The sequence below is a fragment of the Prionailurus viverrinus genome, chromosome X, assembly GCF_022837055.1.
Source record: "Prionailurus viverrinus isolate Anna chromosome X, UM_Priviv_1.0, whole genome shotgun sequence".
NCBI classification, from domain to species: domain Eukaryota; kingdom Metazoa; phylum Chordata; class Mammalia; order Carnivora; family Felidae; genus Prionailurus; species Prionailurus viverrinus.
Genome location: NC_062579.1, coordinates 50,994,303 through 51,008,398, shown reverse-complemented (window position 1 = coordinate 51,008,398; position 14,096 = coordinate 50,994,303).

Genomic DNA, 14,096 nt, shown 5'->3' with positions numbered 1-14,096 from the left:
CCTTCCCTCAACTCCTTGGATTGCTTCCTGGGCAACTCATCATGTGCCTTTGGTTGGTGTGGCATGAGTGGTGGCAGTGTGCAGAATAGGCCTGCCTGCCAAATTCCAGGCCTAAGAGCCTGGTAAGTCTCACAGGTGATGATGCCAGGCCAGAGGATTAGATGTGGTTGGCAGGAAATATCAGGCAGGCAGAAAGCAGACATCAGGAAGACAGGAGAGTAAGGCTAGGGTGTCAGCTAAGGCTAGGGTATCAGCTTCCATAAGCAGAGTCAGGCTGAGCCTAATGCTGAGCAAGTTAGTAAGATTAAAAAGAAAACAGAAGCACAGAGGGGAACTCCAGTGTTGGAGCAGAGACAGTTGGCTCTCTGCACTGTTTGGTGAGCTCACAGGGGGTGTATTCTAAACCGCTCATTAATTCAATATTTATTAAGCACTTGCTATATGCCAGGTACTGTTCTAGGTGTTGGGGATATAGCAGAGAACAGAAGACCCTGCCTTATATTCTAGTTGTCAGATAAAGGCAGTGCATCAATGAATATACAAATGGTATGGCGTGATATGGAGAAAGGAAAGGCAGTTAAGAGGAGTAAGGGTAGGATAGGGTGGTAGAGTTGCTATTTTATACCATGTGGCCAGGAAGAAAGCTTTTCCAACAAGATGACATTGAAGGACATGAAGGTATGCTATATCAAGTTCTATGGAAAGAACTTTCCAGCAGAGGGAAAAGCAAAGGCATAGAGATGGGCATGTGCTCAGTGGGTTTCTGCTTAGTGAGCAAGGTACAGTGGAATGCCCAATGAAGAAAGTAGTGGGAGATGAGTCAGATACATGGCCTGGGAACAGATCCTATAGGGTCTTGTAAGTCATTTGGCTTTTGTTCTGAGGAGAATGGAGCCATTGGAGGGTTTTGAGCAGGAAAGTGACATGACCTGACATCTTAACAGATATACAATGGCTATTGTGAGGTAAACAGATAGCATGGATGACAGGAGTGAATGAAGAGAAAGCAGTAAGGAGGCTTTTGGGATTGTCCCAATGAGAGATGATGGTGGTTTGGACCAAAGTGAAGCAAAGAAATAGTTTTAAAAATGATTGGATTCTGGATCTCTTTGGAAGGCAGAGATAACAGGATCTCCAGCTGAGGGGCAAGGACAATCCAGGAGGGTAATTCGGCCTATGTTAAGGGAGGGATGGAAGCACCAGGATTACAGAGAGAGATCCTTTCTAACCAGGCCTCCAGCCACACCATCCCCAACACACTATTTTGTACCTAGCAGCATAATCAAGTAGTTGGTGGAGCAGGGCCCTCCATGGGCATAGTGTCTCAAGTCAACCTGTAAGGCACAATTGCAGATAGTCAAAATTACCTTGGAAATCTTTTCAGTTGCCCATGAAGTTGGAACCAATCACTGCCTCATGAGCTGAGCCCCATTTGAAGCTGTTAGGAGCCATATGGTATGAAAGAAGTATTAAAGATGTCCACTGTACTTGGTGTAGTGAGATGCTAGTGAGAGGCTGGAAGCCTGTGACACAGATAATGACAGAACAGCAGAGCCACAAAATAAATGTCCACATGGTGCTACTTTACAAAGTTAGCTATCTGGGAGGCGCAGAATCAAGTCATAGTCCCTTAGAGAACTCAAGGAGTGAATGCTAGTTCCTTGGACTCCAGCACACAAACATAATCTATTTAGTTCATGGAGACAGAGATTCTCATGACAGGGTGCCTAGAGGATTCCAAGGGACCACCCCCATCTACTATTTGAACTACCACAAAGTGGTCATTCAGCACTTGTTCACCTGCCTTCAAGGATGGAGCACTCACTATCTGCCTCCTCCTCAAATTTGAGCATGGGCAGCTTTTGTTTTTTAATATGAAATTTATTGTTAAATTGGTTTCCATACAACACCCAGTGCTCATCCCAACAGGTGCCCTCCTCAATACCCCTCACCCACCCTCTCCTCCCTCCCACCACCCATCAACCCTCAGTTTGTTCTCAGTTTTTATGAGTCTCTTATGCTTTGGCTCCCTCCCTCTCTAACCTTTTTTTTTCCTTCCCCTCCCCCATGGTCTTCAGTTAAGTTTCTCAGGATTCACATAAGAGTGAAAACAGATGGTATCTGTCTTTCTCTGTATGACTTATTTCACTTATCATAACACTCTCCAGTTCCATCCACGTTGCTACAAAAGGCCATATTTCACTCTTTCTCATTGCCACGTAGTATTCCATTGTGTATATAAACCACAATTTCTTTATTCACTCATCAGTTGATGAACATTTAGGCTTTTTCCATAATTTGACTATTGTTGAAAGTGCTGCTATAAACATTGGGGTACAAGTGCCCCTATGCATCAGCACTCCTGTACCCCTTGGGTAAATTCCTAGCAGTGCTATTGCTGTGTCATAGGGTAGATTTATTTTTAATATTTTGAGGAACCTCCACACTATTTTCCAGAGTGGCTGCACCAGTTTGCATTCCCACCAACAGTGCAAGAGGGTTCCTGTTTCTCCACATCCTCTCTAGCATGTATAGTCTCCTGATTTGTTCATTTTAGCCACTCTGACTGGCGTGAGGTGGTATCTGGGTGTGGTTTTGCTTTTGAGAAAATTATTTCTTGGATTGAACTGAGGAACTATTTCCTTTTGGCTTTCCCCCATGAATATCTACCCTCTGTGGCCACACAGACACTGTTTGTTCCCTCTGCTCCCTCTGATCATGACAGCCCTTCAGAACTCTGAGAATAGACATCATGTTCTCTTGTTTCCTCTGTTCCATGAAGCTCCAGCTCCTTCATCAGCTTCTTATGGGACCTCGAATTTAGCCCCTCACCAGTCCTTCTGCACTGTATCATGAATTCTGCCTTCCTGTTCCATTATGCAGACCTCCTCAAAGAATCATCCATAACAACTCAGTCTTCCCACATTGGATCTTGTGGGACTCCCACCTGAGCCCTTGCCAGCTACCTGATTACCAACCTTTACCTATAAGCAGGAACCAGATCTTATCTAAAACCTGCCCTGCCACATGCTTTTGTGCCTGCCTTTCCAAGCAAGAGCTGCACTTGGAACCTCTGGATTTGGAGGCTGGGAGCTCTTTCCCAGCACTTGCTTACTAGACTGGTTCTCCCAAAGCTTTGAGTCCAAGTCAATTGATGATGGCTGCTTTCCTGAAGCTGCCCCTCTAGCTTCTCCCTTTTCTTCTGACTCATCCGTCTTCATACTTCTCACTACCTCCACTAAATACTCTGTGTCTCATCCCCACACAGCTCCTCCCCCTCCCCCACTGGTGAGAGCAAGGCTCAAAGCACTCAGTTCTGGGGGCTCCCCCCGTTCTCCCCATGAGGTCATAGCAAGCTTGATTGCATCCAGACGGTCTGCCACTGCTGCCTTTCAGCCCATAGCCCCTGGAGGAGCCCCAGCACCTTCTTGGCTTGGCTTATGCACTGGTCCAGATCCCAATTTCCTGCCATGACAGTCAGAAGGAAGGGGCACCCTCCCAACCTGGAGAGTATGTCTCACTTCTCTACTTCCTGCCACCCCAAGATTGTGATGGATTCTTTTCCATCAGCCACGATCCGCTTAGAAGTAGATCTCCCTTTGCTGAAACCTCCTGTTAGGAAAAGAGGGTGGAGTTAGGAGCAGGGGTGGGTGGTCAGTACAGGGGAGCAGACATGAGTTGAAGTTTCCTCAGGACCCTGTAGATCCTGGGACAAGGGAAGCTAGGGATAGCCAGAGCCAGACCTGAGAGCAAGATTGACCTCTACATATGGCTTATGGTGGTAAGAGGTCGGGGTCAAGTCTGGTGAGCATCTCTGTCTTCTCTGTCCCTCCTGTGGCATCAGAAGCCCTGCTTTCCACTCCAAAACCCAGGCAGCATGTGGCAAGCAGCTGGCTGGAGGTTTCTGTGGCTCACTAGCATCAGGCCTGAAAATGGATGAGCCTTTGTGTGCAGTTGAGGGAGGTGGGCCCTAGTTCTAGCCCCATGGATGGGCTGCCTTCCCTTCTATAGGCTGTCTCTGGACCAAAGCTAAAGGGACTGCAGGAACTTCTGGGCTTGGGGCCCAGTGATCATTCTTTGATTCTTGGTATATCTTTGCTGACTTTTATTAGCAGCATCAGACTCTTCTGACTCCTCCCTGGAAGACCAAGCAGAGAGTACAAGGCCTTAGGTAGTTGCTTCCCTAGCCCAGATAAGGTCTCCAGAAAGCTTCCCAGCTTTCTCCCAATACCAGCTTTGTCCCAAAATAAGAATAAGAATGATAATAATGATAAGATATTCTGCCTAATGAAGAATACCAATGAGGTAGGTATTATTATTCAATGCATTTTACAGATGAACAAATTAAAGCTCAGAGAGGAAAGTTACTTCTCACAGATGTAGGAAGTAGTGATGATAAGATTTAAATACAAATTTGTGACTCCAGGAAGTTGTTCTTATTCTGTTATTTCCATCCTCTCTGCATTCACAGTTCTCCTTGCCCCACTTCCCACTTCATCTTCTTTTCCTCTTTCCCCTCTTCTTTCCTGCTTCTCACACCCATCCCAGTCTCTGCTTTGTGTCCTTCCTCCACCTCCCCCCACAGGCCCCCACCCCAAGCTGCATGTAAGCCAGCCAGCGGCCAGCTCACCCTCCTTGGCTGAAACGTGGAGCTCAGTTTCTCCAGACACACATTTTTACCAGACCAGATAAGGTTTCACCATTGGGGCAGTGAGCAATTTATTTCTGAGTCTGAAGTGGGGAAGGGAGGAGGGAAGTCCTAGAATTTAGCCTGCTGAAGCAAAAAGAAACTAGGAAGCGTGTGTCTGGTGTGTGTGTGTGTGTGTGTGTAGGAATGGGGGGAGGGAGAACCAGACCTGAGGATACTGGAAAGCAATGGAAGCTTGTTGGCTCCTCTTCACTCCTAAGCAGAGAAACACAATTAAAGGGAATGGAATGTAGCAGAATTTAGGGCAGACACACTGGGCTGTCCCTACCTTTTCAATGATTGCAGTCAAGCTACCATGCTCATCACTGCTGAAAAATGCTCTCATAAAAGTTGTCAAGGACTTTCTAATCACCAAATCTGCTGAACACTTTCCCTTCCTTATACTTGACTTCACCACATTTGACACAGTTAATTACCCTCTCCTTTTGGCAATACTCTCTTTTCTTGGCTTTTCTGCCCCTGTACTCTCTAAATTTACTTCCTGTCTCTCTGATCCAATCCTGCTCAGTCTCCTTGACAGAATTTACCCTGCTTTACTCATTCCTCAAAGTTTCCCCAGACCCTAACACTAGCTTTCTTTTTTCTTTCTAATGTCATGCTTTTGCTCTAGGCCAGCTTATTCACTCACTCCCATGGCTTCAGCAACTATCTCTTTGCCTGTATCTCTCACATATCCAGGTTTCAGGATCTGCCACTACTTGACCACTATCTCACTCTGGATGGTTCATGAACACTTCAAATTCCACATGGCTAATCTATAACTCAGCTTGTCTCCAAACTATTTCTTCTCTTGTGATTTCTGTGCCAGTAACAGGCATCACCAGCCGCCCAATTGTGCCAGCTAGAATCTGCTTTCATATCCCCCTCTGTGCCATGTCGACAACTAATGAACCACCTAGTCTCATTGCTCCTACATACTAAATAGACCAGAAAAACCCACTTCTCTTCATATTCCCACCCTGGTCCAAGCCTCCATCATCTCTCATTGGGACTACATCAACAGCCTTCTCAAATGTCTCTTTGCTTCCATTCTTGCTTTTCTATAATCCAGTATCCACCCAGTGGCCAGAATGATCTTATAAATTGCAGACAGATCATCTCCTTTCCCCTGTTTAACAACTTTCACTGTCTCCCCAGCAGCCTCTTGACATCTATTCCCACCTCCCTCCCAAGTAGCCATTCCACATTCTAGACTCCAACAATACTGAGCTTCTTTCTGCCCCTTCAGTAGCAAGCATCAGGTTCTTCTCAATGAGGCTGAAGCTGTAACTGAAGTGAGCACCAGCAAGGAAAAGTGACATGTAGCTATGGACATGTTGGAGCTGGACTCAAAGATGAGGTCTCTTAAGTGTCATTGGCTCATTCCTGAGTTCTTCAAGGTCTGAGCAGACAAGGAGTTCCTGCTGGGGCCTGAAGGAAGCCAAGATGTCACTTCCTTTTTGGGAGAGAGAAGTTGCAAGACCCAGGGTTTCCTCCAGCTTCTCAGGGTCCCAGATGATCTTGCACAAATCTAGCCCCCCAATACCAGCTGCTACAGAGATCACAGCCTGAGACTGGAAAAAACAAATGAAATAGGTGGTTCCTTTGTAGAGAGCTGAGGAAGGCAGGCTGTGCCAAGTAGAGCAGGCCCTCAGTCAGGGGAGGCTCTGAAGGGAGGGGCTGGGGCAGGGGAGGTAGAGGGAGAAACAGAGAAAGTTGGGAAATATGAGAAAGACAGAGAAAGAGAGGGAAAGAGAGATAGAGACACCGATTGGGACCAAGGGAAAGAAGACAGAAACTGAAAAGCATAACAGAACCAAGAGTTGGAGAGAACTAAGAGGAGGTAAATATACAGAGAAAGATACAAAGAGATTGAAAGAGAAAAATAAAGAGGCATAAAAGGACAGGGACTGATGGAGAGAGAGAGAGAGAGAGAGAGAGAGATAAAGAATGGGAAATGAGAGGCTGAGTGCAAAACCCGTGAATAATAATAGATGGGCTCATATAGGAAAGTAAATACCTAAGTCAACAGAATTTGCTGGAAGGGTCCGCAGCTTGGACAACCCCCTACCTAATGCCAGGGGCCAAGCAATTGGCCTTGCCCATCCATCCTTGGGCAGCTCTTACTATTAGAAATTTCTTCCTTATTGTCAAATCAGGAGGGTAAGGCTGGACATGATGGGAACAGAGGGCAAACTATCTGGGCTGGGTTCAATCTGAGACATTCAAAGTAAGGAAAGTATAGGGTCAAATCCATCTGGGAGAATGAGTTCTGCCTTGAGGTGAAAGGGAATGTCAGGGGCAGTTGTGGAGCTGGAGTACAGGCCAGAGGTCTAGATGGGGTCAAGGGTGGAAGACAGGTGGAGTTAAACAGGGAATAGCTTCTAAGAAGTTGCTGAGAACAGTCTGAGGGTGTACATAGCTCAGCATCCACAGTGCAGTGCATGAGTGAGGTTAGGGATGCTGGTTGCAATGGCTTCAAACAGCTGTGTGTATTGAACCCAATACTGCCTACTTTGCCCATTGGTTAGAACAGCAGGATGTGGAGAACGTTAGATTTAATGTTGGATGACCTGGCTTTGAAAGGCAGCCCCACCACTTCATAGCTGTATAGACCTGGGCCTTAGTTTCCCTATTTATAAAATGGGGACAATACTCCTTACCTCAAATTGTTGTTGGGATGATTCCATATAATAATAGACTAAAAATACTAGCAAGGGCCTGGTTGAGCTTTACTGCTTGGACCATACAGAACACATCGACTTCCTCTGCTTCATGATGGCCCCTCAAAGGGCTAAGCACACTTCTCTGGCCTTTTCAGTCTTCTCTTCTCCAGTTCCTTCAATCATTCCTCAGAGGACATGTTGTCTCTTGATCTATGCATCTAATGGAAGAAGGTATTGCCAGGAAAATGTTGGGAGATGGGTAGTGGAAGAATTTGGGTAGGCAAAAGCACCAAATTTCAGAGGGCTTTTTAAAAACCCTATCCCCAAAAGAGACCATTTGGTCCAAACCACTTTCCTTTTGCTAAATTAGAATCTCCAAGAAAGCCATAAGGAAAACCTCATAGGTTAGGCCCTCCCCAAGCAGGCAGTTTATGGGGTAGAGTGTGAGGGGCCTAAGCTATACTTGCTGACCCATTCTCAAGAAAGAGCCACAGAACAGGGCACTCCCAAGAAAACCCCCATAGATGTGGAGCAACACTGCTTGGGAATTAGATCCCAAACCTAGCCCCATGGGATGCCAGGCCAGAAGGCATCTTTAGACAGATGGGCAGGGTTTGGAATGATGAAGGATGAGGTAGGGTCGGAGGGGGAAGGAGGCTCAGCTCTGAGCTCAGGACCAGATTCTGGGACCTGCCAACAAAATGAGCCAGGAGCACAGAATGTTGACCTAGAAATGGCAAAACCAGGGCTCTCAAAGGAGGTGATGGTGGAGGAGTAGGAATGGACTATTTTGCAGCATTAATTTTGCAATCTCACCAACACCTTTGTTGTGCCCTCGTAGTGCCACTCTCCTTGCCAAGGTCCTTTTCATGTTTCAGCACAAGGAGCTCAAATTTTTCTGGGAGCTGGGGCCTAAAGGGAAGGGAAGAAAGGAGCTGAGTGGGGGAGCTGTTCTGAAGGGGCGGAGGGAGGCAGTGGGGAGAAAGGCAGGCTGGTGAAGCCCTCCCCCCAGCAGGCACTTCAATAATCTGATTTCCATAAAGAGAACTTTCCCGGCCATAAAGATTTTATTGAAACTCCCAGCAGCCTGATAAAAGCATAATTCCACTGACCACAATCTACCTAGGAATAGCTCCAGGATATTAGTCTGAAACTCAGCAAAGCTATCCCTTCTGGAAGGCTGCTCCACTCCCCTTCCCCCTTTCCCTTCTCCTCCCACATGTGGGAGGGGCTTTCCTTTGGCTTAACTGTGGACCATCCACAGTCCATGGGGAAAATGTCTGTCCAACCCTGAAAATAAGCCCAGCTCTACAGGCTTCAGAGAGAAAGGAGGCCCTGGGCCAGGTAGTGCAGGAGTACTCTGACACTCCTCTCACAGCTCTAGGCTTGCCATGGCCTGTTCTAGACCTGCTGTTCCTCCATAGTACATAAGAACTTAAAAAGGTGCCTTCATTTCTGAAACCCTGATTGAAACCCAGTCTAGAGTTGGAGTCCCCAGAGAGCTAGCTGGAGACAGAACCTAAAAGAAAAACTCCAGATCTGGATCTGAAGCTTTGCTCTGTTGCCTACTGACTATGTAATCTTAGGCAAGTCACTTCTCTTCTCTGAGCTTCAGTTTCCCTATCTGCAAAATGGGGAAAAAGAATACTTATTCAAAGTGTTAAGGATAATGACAGAATATGAGACGTCCTATATAAAATGCCTAGTGTGATGCCTGGCATAAAGTAGGCATTCAATATGCTATTCTTCACCACCTTACTACCCCCTACCCCATAAGACCCCTACCTTCTCTTCATAACCCTAGTTGCTTACCTATCTTCTTCAACCATAGTCGTTCCTACACCTCCAAGAAAGAGCCACAAGGTAGGGCATTCCCAAGAGACCCCCCCCCCTGCCAAAAGTGGAGCAACATTGTCTTAGGGTCAAACCCAACCCTAGCCCAGGAAGATACAGAATGGAAAGGCTAAGTAGACAGATGGGCAGGGCAAGGGATGGTGAGGGACAGGATGGAAGTGGGGTTGGAAGTCAGCTTTGTGCTTTCTTGTAGGAAGGAAAGTGTTTTCTTATAGTAGAGGGTAGGTACCAAGAAAACAGCCCATGGAAGCCTCCCTAATTCTATGGGTTAAATTGCTACTTTCTGACTAAACTAACTCCCTTTGTGGCTTTGGGAAAGTCCTTTTCTTTCTCTGAGTCTCAGTCACACTACCTGTCAAATGAGAGTGGCATTGAGATGAATTAGTCTAAATAACTTCCTGACTGACTCTACACAACTAAAAAGCTGTCCAAAATTCTGATTATTTGGGACAATATATTTATTTATTTAGTCAACAAATATTTATTGAGTATCTACTATACACTAGGAATTGTTCTAAGTGCTGGGAATAAAGCATTTGGAAAAATAGACAAAAGTTGTTGCTTCATAGAGCTCAATGAAATCAATAAATAGAATCAATCAATAAAATATGTTGTATGCACTGGTGTTAAGTCCAAGGAGAAAAATAAAAGTAGGAAAGAGGGATAGGGAATGTTGGAGAAGGTCAGTGGCTAAAAGCTGTAAAAAATAGTTAGGAAAGATGTCACCAAGGAAGCAGTATTTGATTAAAGATCTGAAGTGGATATAGGAGCACACTGTGCAGGTTCCTGGGAGATGAATATTCCAGGAAGAATGAACAGCCTATGCAAATGTCCTGAAGTAAAAGTATGACTGGCTCTTAAAAGAACAGCTAGGAGATCAGTATGCTTGAGAAGAGGGAGAGAGTTGTAAGAGATGAAGTCAGAGATTTAACATGAGCCAGTTTGTGAATGGTCTTATAGGCCATTACAAGGATTTCAAATTTGTTCTGAGAGAAATGGGGATCTTGCGGGAAGGCTTTTCAGCAGAGGAGGGACATGGTCCAGCTTCTGCTTTAACAGGATCCCTCTGGCTTCAGTTTAGAGAATAGACTGATGGTGAGAGGAGACCCTGAGTAGAAGCAGCAAGACCAATCAAGAAGCAACTGCAATAATCCAGGCAAGAGGTGATGGTGAAATAGAAAGGCTGCAGTGAGTCTTAGGAAGAGAAATCAGCAGGGAAGTCAGTGGAGTAGCTACCAGAAAGGGGGAAGTTGTCATGGGGCTGTGTGTCAGAGAAGAGGACCAAGAAAGGATCAGAACTGCCCTGCCCTGCCCCAGATCATGCACAGATGACCTCACTGATTGGTGGGCCTGGAGATACTATCTTCTGAGGAGGAGTCAGTTTACTCAAGTATTTACAGGGTGTTTCTGTGACCTGTTCTATACATGTCTCATCCTTGGTTAGGGCAGGAGTGGGAAGAGTGACAGCCCTGCCCATCAGAGAGTCCCCCTGAGGGTGGGGATCAGAAGGATTTCCATGCTCTCCAGAGTGATGTGTAATTAACACCCCTTGGTTTACACTACCTGTATCTGACTGCTGCCTCTCTGGACTGCCCAAAGAGTATCCAATGTAAAAATGGCTAATTGTAAACATGTAGTTAGCAAAAGTAATAGTAGTTAGCTAATAGTAGTTAGCAAAAGAAGGTGAAATAGGATACCCAATAAAATAGTATAGAGATAAGAAGCCTCCCTTGTCCCAGCTCTGCCACTGATTTGTTATGTGACAGTGGTAAGGTTCCTAGCCCTCTCTAAGCACCAATTTTCTAGGCTGAGCAGTCAAAGATTTGGATGAAATTATCTCTATTTTTAAAACATTTTAATGTTTATTTATTTTTGAGAGACAGAGAGAGACAGAGCACAAGTGGAAGAGGGGCAGAGAAACACACAATCCAAAGCAGGCTCCAGGCTCTGAGCTGTCAGCACAGATCCTGATTCAGGGCTTGAACCCATGGGCTGTGAGATCATGACTTGAGATGAAGTCAGATACTTAACCGATTGAGCCACCCAGATGCCCCAGATGAAATGATCTCTTGGGTAAGTCTCAGCAAAGAAGTTTTAGGTTGAGAGAATCTAAAACTGGACTGGAGCCTCCTTGAGGGTTGGTATCCCAGTACTCTGTACAGACCCCAGCACAGAGCTGGTCCTCAGCCACTGCTTGTTGAGTGGTTTTTCAGGTCTGTGGGATGATGCCTGAGATGGAAAGATCTCTCTAGAGACTTCCTAGTCTCAGTTTCTACTATTCCTCCTAGGGGATATGTTTATTGGGTTTTGCCCGATTAGTACTTATTATTCAACTCTTGTTAAGATAATCCATATATTCTTTAAGGAACTACCTTTCTCCCATGCTTAGTCTGTGGTTCAGTTAGGGAATGACACCACTCCTGGCTCAAGGGAAAAGCACATGATTCAGGCCTGGCTCCAAACTCCCCTGGCCACAAAAATTAATTTAGAGATGGGCACAATGAGACTTAGTTCTGGGACTTTTGACAAAATTGTTGGGAAGAGATAATTTCTCTTTACATTGAATTTGGAGCTTTGAGGATGTTAACTTTAAACTGTTGGCTGCCATCTTGTAATCCTAAAAGGAGAATGTACCAAAGAATTGCACTAATACATAAGAGAGTAGAACTGAGAGGAAAGCAGAAGAATGAGTCTTAATGATTGAAAGAAGCTTTACATTCTGCTGTGTCTACACCCACACCTACTGATAAGCTTATCTATTTTGCAAGCTGATTAACATTTTTATTTAAAAAAAACACTGAACCCTGATTGAGTTGGGTTTTAGTTATTTGCAAAGGAAAAATCCTGAATAATATACACCTTCCTCATTTTCCATATAGTCCAGTCACTAAGGTCCACTTGTCAGTTTGAAATAAGCCACAAACTTTCATATCTCCATCTTTTGAACATACAGTTGCTTATGTTTAGAGCTTTCCCCCTGCTTTGTTCAAAGATGTCTGTCTATCCTACGAGAGTCAACCAGAGCAGGTCATCTAGAATGATAGAGTTAGGACTTCTGAAAATCTTCTCCTTCTTAAAAGCAAAAAGAACTCTAATGTAAATGGTCAAAATCAATTTTTCCAGGACTCTAGAAGCTAACCAAAGTTTGCTACAATCTAAGGGGCATGATTTCAAAAAAAAAATCTGTTGATTGTTGGTAAGAACAGCAAGTTTTGTAAGGTTTGGACTTGCCCTACTTCCACCTATTTCTTCCCAGAAGCATGATGGCCTTGAAAACCAGCAGCCTAGCAGCAACCAGAGGGGGCAGACCAGGTTTGGAGATCCTCAAAAAGCCCAATTCCCAGAGAATTGTCATTACTGGAACTGTCTAGCTGCTCCTTGGAAAAGCATCTTTCACAGAGCTGTTATTTGACCTGGCTCAGAGTTCACTCAGTGGGGAAAGTCCTATTCCCTGAGCATTTGTTGAAAACAATCAGTAACAATTGTTTAATATCACAGCAGCAGTACCAATTGGAGCAAATAAGGGACTATCTGGTTAAGGAACTTAAAAGGAAAATCTGGGGAATGAGAAGTTCATGCAGGCTTTGAAATTCTCTGACATATCATATTCCTGGGATCTAGGAGGCTACTTGCATATGCATGCATCAAATACACCTGGAAAAACCCTATGTTTTCACCTCTATCTGACATTGGGGCTTGCTAGAATGGCTGAGGTAGAATTGTAAACTGATGGAGCATTGAAGTAGTGCCCCAACACACACACACACACACACACACACACACACACAGCCTTTTATCAGAAAGTGTAGGTTTATTGATTGATTTAAGGAAATCTCTGTCTAATTATTAGCTGACCACTAAGCTAACCAAGCATACATTTCAATAGCCACATATAACAGAGAATACATTTTATAGAAATAGTTAAGAAAAGTCACTGAATAGAAAAACAACAGTAACTAAAGCAAGCAATAACAAAAATAGAACCTGGGGAGGGGAAGAAACTAATGTTTAGAGTTGTCATATTATATTCTTTTATTATTTTTTAAAAATTTTTTAGCGTTTATTTATTTTTGAGAGATACAGAGACAGAGTGCAAGCAGGGGAAGGGCAGAGAGAGAGGGAGACAGAATCTGAAGCAGGCTCCAGGCTCCGAGCTCCAAGCAAACTGTCAGCACAGAGCCAGATACGGGGCTCAAACTCACAAACCATGAGATCATGACCTGACCTGAAGTCGGATGCTTAACCAACTGAGCCACCCAGGCACCCCATATTATATTCTTTTAAATGATCAGTTTTCAACAAAAAAAATATGAGGCATGCAAAGAAAGTAGGGCCCATGCACAAGAAAAAAATCAATAAAAGCTGTCCCTGAGGAAGCACAGAGATGGAACTTACTAGACAAATACTTTAAATCAACTATTACAAATATGTTCACAAAAAATCAACTATTGTAATGCATCACATTACAATAAGAGTAAAAAATATGATTATATCAGTAGATTGGGAAAAATGCACATTACCAATTCTTGATAAAAATTCTCTTGATAAAGAACATCTAAAAAACTTAGGTAACATCATAATTGATGGTGAGAAACTAGGTGCTTTCTCACTAACATCAGAAACAAAGATGCCTGCTATCATCACTTCTAGTCACTAGAGGGCTTAGCTAATGCAAAAAGACAAAAAAGGTATACATATTGGAAAGGAAGAAATAAAAATATCTTTGTTCACAGATGACATGGCTGTCTATGTAAAAAATCAACAAATCTCCTGAAACAAATAAGCAATTATAACAAGGTTGCTGAGTAGGTTGGTCAAAGATATGATTTTTAAAATATTATTTGTTTTTGAGAGAGAGACAAGAGTGCAAGCAGGGTAAGGGCAAAGAG